Source organism: Arachis stenosperma, chromosome 10 (assembly GCF_014773155.1).
Source record: "Arachis stenosperma cultivar V10309 chromosome 10, arast.V10309.gnm1.PFL2, whole genome shotgun sequence".
Classification (NCBI taxonomy): Eukaryota; Viridiplantae; Streptophyta; class Magnoliopsida; order Fabales; family Fabaceae; genus Arachis; species Arachis stenosperma.
The window spans coordinates 25,127,832-25,136,121 of NC_080386.1; the positions used below are offsets into that span (position 1 = coordinate 25,127,832).

General features: G+C 34.8%; 1 non-coding gene across 1 annotated transcript; it reads left to right on the top strand.

The window, feature by feature from the left end:
• The first annotated feature begins 7,544 nt into the window (after window positions 1–7,544).
• Window positions 7,545–7,651, top strand: LOC130959406 (small nucleolar RNA R71). Its single transcript, XR_009078486.1, has one exon. It is a non-coding gene; the product is annotated as a small nucleolar RNA R71 (small nucleolar RNA).
• Window positions 7,652–8,290: the final 639 nt, after the last annotated feature.

Here is an 8,290-nt window from a genome sequence, read left to right on the forward strand (position 1 = left end):
GGCTTATCCGAGCCAGCTTGATATAGAAGAAAGCTTGTTGGGAGATTCAGAGATACAATGAGAGGCACACGTGTTCTATGGGAACGATCTCACAGGATCACTCTAAGTTGGACTCAAACACGATTGTTGAGGCTATGAAGCCATTGGTTGAAGTCGACCCAACCATAAAGGTAAAATCTATAATTGGGAAAATCTAGGTAAGATTCAACCATACTATTAGTTACCGAAATGCCTGATTGACAAAGCAGAAGTAGATATCCAAAGTTTTCGATGGATGGGAAGAATCCTACCAAACTTTGCCGTTGTAGTCAAGAGGGATGACCTGTGTAGGCAAGGGAGGACTGTGCATACCCGTACTGGTGAACTACTCAGTCGCAAGATGTCATTCGACACACTCGAATGAAAGTAACGGCCATACCGTGTCATACACATCAAAATGGGCATGTAGTTCGACTGGGATGATAATGTCGATGTATGGCCGCCAGACAAACTACAAAATATTACATGTGCTAAGTTAGATTATTAATACCATAATTATTCTTATAAATTAATACAGATACTGACCTCATCCATGTAATTTATATCGTGCCTAATAGACGCCGCACTCCTCGACATCCACGCTTTGGTTCGTGGATGATAACTCCACCTGTAATACACAAAATTATAACAGAGTTTAAATTACGTATTGCCAGTAAAACATAAATAAAATACGAGTCAAATTCCAATAAATTATATACTATTACCTGCATGTAACCAGTACATCAGCCGATGCAAGCTGCTATCTTGGAATGGGCGCAAGAAATGGCATTTGCTCCCATGCCCAAACAAACAACAAATCAAGTGGGTCGTCTATCTCCTTGCAATTGTATGACGATTCATGGCATAGTGACCTATAAAGATGTGCTCCCAACTCTAACTACTGATCTGCTAAAACATTTGGAGCAGTGGTAGGTACTTTGCGTGGGCATATGCCGTCGACTTATCCGTGAAGATGGTGGTTCCTAACAGACAGAAGATGTGACACCTAACGTATTGCTGGACAGACTGCCAAGTGTCTAGAGGTTGTCTGTCTCTAATATGGTAAACTCAAGCCAGCTTTATGTAACTTTTAGATGAATTACTCACAACGAGTTCACTACCGAAAATCGCCATATCTGGTTGACCAAGAAGTCCTGACTGCTATTGGTCCAAACAATCACAACCTCTCCATCAATTGGTAGGCCAAATGTGTAACACGTCCTCCAGTGTTACTGTAATCTCACCAGCTGGCAATATGAAAGAATGAGTCTCCTGCCTCCACCTTTCTACAAGAGCAAATAGCAACCCGGAATGTCCTCTGATCTGTCATACTCTCGAAACATAGTAGAATCCTGTTGTTTGTAAGGTCTGATCAACCACCGGATGCCACATCTCCGATGGATCAAGTTTACGCGGCAGAAGATTCTTGTTAACCTGGTATAAGACAACTAAAAACAGAAAATAAAAATAATTTTATAATTGTCCAAAATTTAAAATCAAAATTAAATCTAAAAAATAAAATAAAAATAACTACATAAAATTCGAAAAACTAATACAAAAATAATTACAGATAATTTGTGTTAGAGTTAATAATATTTATTCAAATTAATAAAATGCAAATTACAGTAAAATAAAAAAACATTAAAACAAAAATTAAAAATAATTATATAAGATAAAAAAAATTAAAACATAAATTAAAAATAATTATATTAAATACTAAACTTTAAATTAACAAAGATAATAAACTTACTACATTAGGTTGTCCAAATAATTAATAACGTGTTTTGCTGCATCAGTATAATTACGAACCATAGTTATTAAACACACTACTTACTCTCACTCTCACCAAAACTTACCTTCTGTAGTCACCTTTTTTCACTTTCAATCTCTCTCAATCACCTTCTGTAGATTTTAATTTGAAATGGGAAATAAAAAACGAGAAATGAGAGGTTGAAGCAAAAGCAAATTTTTCCCTCCCTTTTAAAGGCACCATTATGCCGTTGTAGCATAACAGTTCCTAGAGCATGCCTGTCGGGTGCATAGAGACCAACTGGAACAGTGGTCAACACATAGAGTGCGTGTTGTCCGTCGCTCGACGCATGACAAGGATGTCTGGAAATGAATTCTCAGAATCTTCAACACGCAGGGTGCATATTACATGCAACGCGACACATGGCGAGTAATCACACACAAAGGTGTCTCAAAACCAAACGAGAGATCTCTGCTTTTTTAACATACAGGATATGTGTTGTTCTTCTGTTTGACACATAGCAAATTTCTATTGAAAATATCTGTTAAAGTACCTCAAAATTCTGCACAAAATTTCTAGAAATACAACACATTAGGTACATATTGTGTTAGTCTCCAAATAACAATATTCAACAAAAAAATACTATATATTTATTCATATAAAAAATAATTTCGGTCTAATGCAAGACACAATAACAGTTCAATAAATTATTATGTCGTTTTGCTTAGAATATTATTGTTCCCACTAGTCATCATGCATGTTCTATATCCACGTCTTCTTTTCTTTTGGTACACAAATTTGTATATGGAAATTAATTGAATCAAGACAATAATAATTGTTTCAGTTCATGCTAAACTCGAAATAGAATTGTAAATTTCACTGTTCAACTAAAGCTGAATGCATGAGAGTTCATTTTCAGAACTCGCACTTATTAATTTTAGGTCCAGCTAGTAACCTATTCAACATGGTTTATATATGTGTGTATCATAAGTCGCTATTTTAGCTTTTGTGATTGTCTAAAACACCAACACAATTTTTCATGTGGGACATTGCCATATTCAGTGTCTTATTTTATATATATGATTATTAGTTATTAATAATGCATGGAACTCTCTTTACACTACAACACTTGTAACATTTTGATACATCCACAATAATAAGGTAAAATTGTTAGTGATATCATGTTTGCAATTTTAAGAAATGAATTATTAAAATTTTTTTTCCATAAAAAAGCATTTGAAACTCTAAAATAATATTATAACTCGATTTTAATTATCATTCATTATTTTTAACTTATAACCAATGACTTTATTAATTATCATTATCGATTTTATGACCAAAAGATCTTAACATTAATATTATTCATCAATCTAACGTCTAAATAATAAAGTATTTTTTAACTCATTTGAATTGGTTTAGTAGTTAACTCATTAGTTTATTTAAGTAAGTATTCAAAATTTAAATTTCGTCTTATACATACAATAACCTAATGGCTAGAACGAGACTCATTTTTGAAAAAGTAAAAAATCATGAACTAAATAAAAAAAATACTTACATTATAAATTCGTAAAACAAACAGAGCTCCTAACCTTCAACAGTGGAGGTTTAATGACTCATGATAAAGAAAAAACTAATCCTAATAATGAGAAATGGTATATAATCTGATGCTCTCTTCTGTGAACCTTGTTCACTTATTTATATCCTAAGTTCTATCTAAAATTCAAATTCAAAAACTCAATCTAATCTTATCTTTAAAGGATAAGATAGATAATTACCTACTTAAATTCAAATCAATCTTAACAATAATTCAAATCTAATTTAGAAATAAATCCTAATAACTAAATCTTTATCTCTCTAAAAGGAATTAATAATAACTAATCTCTTAAAATCTTGAATCTTCGGATGAGATTAAGGCTTCTCATGATTTGTATAATTGAAATTAAGTCTTAACAAGTGTTGCATCCTGGGAGTTGAGGCTTAGGAACGCCAGGCGTACTCCTTCAACTTGGACATTGGCCCAAATCGGTAGTTTAAATTCTGGCCGCCGAGCTTGAAGAATTGGCCGCCGAGCATGTGTGCCATTTAAGGAGGGTCGCGGGGAGTGTGAGCTGTGGTGTGTGTGATGGGCCGCCGAGTGTCCATACTGAAGGTTGGGCATCTGGTTTTCATGCTCTTTGGGTCTGGATAGGACTTCTTTGGATCGTTTTTGTGTTTTCTTTAAAAAGGCTTTAATCATTGATTACTTTGAAAACAAAAACTCTTGAAATTACAATAATACTAACACAATTCTAAATATTTGAATAGATTTGAAATTTTACTAAAAACATAAGAAATTTGATTTAAATCTAAGAAAATAAATGAAAAAGAAACCTAAAAACTATTAAAGATGCCTAGGCATCACAACACTAAACTTAAGACTTTACTTGTTCTCAAGAAAAAAAAAGTAAATAGAATTTATCTTAACGAAAAGAATTGAAAAGTTTGGAAATTTAATTTCAAAAAGTGGGATTTATGATAATCCTTGTGATTATATTCGAGCTTCTCTTATCTTTGATGAATCTCGCGTACTTAGAATTTGAGAATTTTTGAAAACTTAGATTCGAATTGTATTATGAGAATTCTTTTGGCCTTATATGACTTGAAGGCAGTTATTTCACATTCTAATTCGAAAAAGGATCAATGAGGCTTTTGACTCTAAGTGTTCTGTCACAAGGCAGCTCTTAATAGGTTTTCAATCGATAATCCCGGGCCAGTTAACCCAAATTATAGAGTGATAAAGCACCCTACGCATCTAATTACCCAAGCCTCTCCTTGACACAATCATACTACAAGCACATAACTGAAAAATTATTGATCCATACATTGATGTCCAGAGCCTCCTTGGACTCTAAATGTTTTGTCTCAAAGCGACTATTAATGCGGACTTTCAATCGATAATCTCGGGCCAGTTGACCAAAGTTATCGGGTAATAAAGCACCCCTTGGATTTATTTGCTCAAATCTCTCATTGAAACACAAACATCACAGGAACATAACTGGGCCCTAGTCACTGGTGCTCAAAGCCTTATCATTTTTTATTATTTTGATCTGTTTAGACTCTTGTTTTTTTCATTGCTTTAAGGAATTGATCTGAATTCTCATAATACTTTTTCAGAACTTTGTTTCTAGGGAGTTCCCTTCCTTTTTTACAAGATTAAAATATCTTAAGTTCATCAAATATAACCACATATTTTTTAGCACCACCACTTTTGTTTTGAATTATTCAATTTTTTCATTAAGATATTCTTCATACAACTGATCACTGGAGGAGCAATCATACAAGTTTAAGTATTAAAGAAAAAGCAAAGTAAACAAAGTATGTAATTTATGCAAGGAAAACGAAACAAAGTAAAATGAAAACAAAAGGAAAAAGATATAACTAACCACCAGAAAAGAGAATTCATCTTATCCAAAACACTTACTCATCCTCACTACTTTTCTAATCCTCGGTCTCAATTGTCACTTCCTGCATTCGGGCACGCCACACTTGTTATCTCTCAAGTTCTTCTTGTATTTTTCTCTCAGTTTCCTCTGCCCTCTCAAGTTGTGTAAATTTGGCTTGAAGCTCTGGATAACACATAACTTGTTGGGGATGTGAAATGTGTGCAGCCATACAGAGATAGTTGAGTTTAGCTATTGTTTTCAACTAGTGTCGTTAGGTGTTCAGCTGGAACTATTGGAATTTCCTATAGAATTATTGCAAGTCAATCACTTAAGCTTGAGATTGACTAGTCCTTGCTTGAAATTCTAGTGCAGGAGGAGGAGGAGACTCTGGTGCGTGAGGAGAAGGAGGAGGAGAATGTTGTTGTGGTTCTTCCATTTGGTCCGCACAGATGTGCCTTCTTGCGGCCCTTTCCATCACTGCCTTAGTAATTGGCCTTTCAAGCTTGACAGAAATGTCTTCTTCAATGGATACTCCGGTCGCTTGGCAGAGCCAGTAAATGATGTTCGAAAATCCAAGTTTTATCCTTGATGTCTTATTTTTCGCGATGACACTTATGTAGTAGAGGATGAGCTCCTCTACCCTCACTTCTTCTCCCCTCATAATGGAAAAGATGAGGACAACCATCTCCACTGTTACTTCTGAATGGTTGAAAGTTAGGATTATATTGTGTTGGATAAATCCAACCATCCTTTAGCAACATGAATGAGTGGAGTTCTTTTGAGTTGGATTGCCTCTCCACTTACTCTAAACTTTCACTACATCTCCGAGACACATATATCTTAGAGAATTTTTCCCAACCTTTTGTTACCAATCATCTTTATCCCAGAGTCATAATAGCCATCCCCCAAGTTGTGAAATTAAAGAGGAATGTGGAGGACTCTTCGGACGTTTTTAGAGCCAAAATCAATACTTTTACCTCTTACATAGCTCTTAAACGGAGGTTTTTGAGCTACGTCCTCAGTTGTCCTCCATGCATTTCCATAGAACTCTCATACTAATGTAGCTCCCATTTGTTCTTGAGGGTAGGCCAAAATCTTCCACTTTCTCTTTGTTGGTTTGGTTGGAATCTCTGGATATTTTATGGTTTTCAAATCAAAATTTACTTTTGGATTGATTGACTTGTTTATCAACTATTGATTGTATTTTTCTTAATAAAGTTAAGAACAAAATCAGTGAGTGTCATATGAAAGGGTGGCCGGTTCCTTACCCTTTCTTTTTGAACAATAACATCTTTGGAATGATATTTTACACTACACAGAATGCTATCCAACACCAAATTTAGAATTTAAATGCGGGTTGAGAATGAAGTATGGACTAAATGAAAGAAGAGGAGTGTGTAATTTGGTGTGTGGTGTGAGTGATGATTTATGTGTGCATTTATAGTGAAACAAGAAGTGGAGTATGTGGCTATGGATACATGAATTAGTGTGTGGTATGCATATTTTATAGAGAGAATCAATGAAAAATAAGAGCTATAGGTCAAGGTTCCAACTGTTGAGAGTTGAAATTATGAAGCAAAAGATAGTGTGTTCATGCATGCTAGATATGTAGTTTAGGGAAGATAAATGTGCATGCATGCTAGATATGTAGTTGAAGTGATATGTCGTGAATGCATGGTGCTAACTCTTATTCATGGTGATAACTCTTAAAAGAAATAAGAAGCTTTAAATATGCAAGCAACTATCAAGATCTAAGCATAATTGAAAATAGGGAAAGCGATGCGCTGAGCGTTCAATGATTAGTTTGCTCCCCTGGGAGCTTGCCTTTGCCAAATGCCGGGTTTCCAAGATGGCCGCCGGGTGTGGCTTCTCTTTTAGCACATGGAGACCGGGCTTCCAAGATGGCCGCCGAGCGTTCAACACCCCCTTTTCTTGATAAACTAAATAGAAAAAATTAAAAATAAATGCAATAAGAGAAAAAAAGGAATACAATTGTGGAATGCTTATAAGAAAAAGACAAAAATACTAACCGTGGTTGGGTTGTCTCCTAGCAAGCGCTCTTTTAACTTCATTAGCTTGATGTTTGAGTCTTCTAGGTTGGAAATCAGATTGTCTCACAACACCTTTGAGTGTTGTCCTCCATTAAGTATGCATCATTCAGCTCCTTGTTGATTCAGTTTTTTAGAGTGATAGCTTCGCCTTCCCTCCTAAGATTATTAGTTGTCACTACTATCACTGCCAATGCCTCTTCAGATGTCCTTTTTTGTAATGAACCTCCAATCGATGAATCAATCGTCGTTCTTGAGACTTGGGAGACTCCATTATAAAAGAATTGGATTAGAAGCCACTCGGATAGATCATGGTGTGGACACCCTCCGAAAATTTTTTTGTATCTCTCCCATGCTTCATGGAATGATTCGCTCTCTTTTTGGGAAAAGGAAGCGATGTCTTTCCTTAATCGGACTAAACTTTTATTATCTGCTGTCATTCTTTCTTTCTCTTCTCCTTGCTTGCACAAACACATAAAGAGATCAAACATACCTTATGGAATAAAAGAATAAAGAAAGACGGAAGAATTGAGCATAATATAGAAAAAGAAAAACTAAAAGAAAACAAAATAAAATAAAACAACATCTAATTTAATGATTTAACGGACGTATGTTGTCAATCCCAATTATTCTCCGGCAACGGCACAAAAAACTTGATAAACAAAAACTAATGCTCACGGATACTGGTAAGTGCACCAGATCGTTCAAGTAATACCATGGTGAGTGGATATCATTTCCATGAGGATTAACAGATTGAAACAAGCAACGTCTAATTAAATCTCTAAGAAAGAAAAGAACGGTGAAGAAGAGAATGGGAGAATGCTTTGAAGTTGGAAGAAAATCAATAGATGAGAATGTTGAAGGCCTTGAAGGTGGTTGATTCTTGGAAGAATAATGCTTATGCTTTCTTATTTATTTCATGCAAAAATCTTTTCACAGCAAATGATTTATAATCAAATCACAATCCTTTAGTAATTTAATTTCTCTAAACCTAATTAATCGCCAATTCCTTAGTCAAATAATCAAGAGAAGAGGTAAAAAACGGTTTCTAT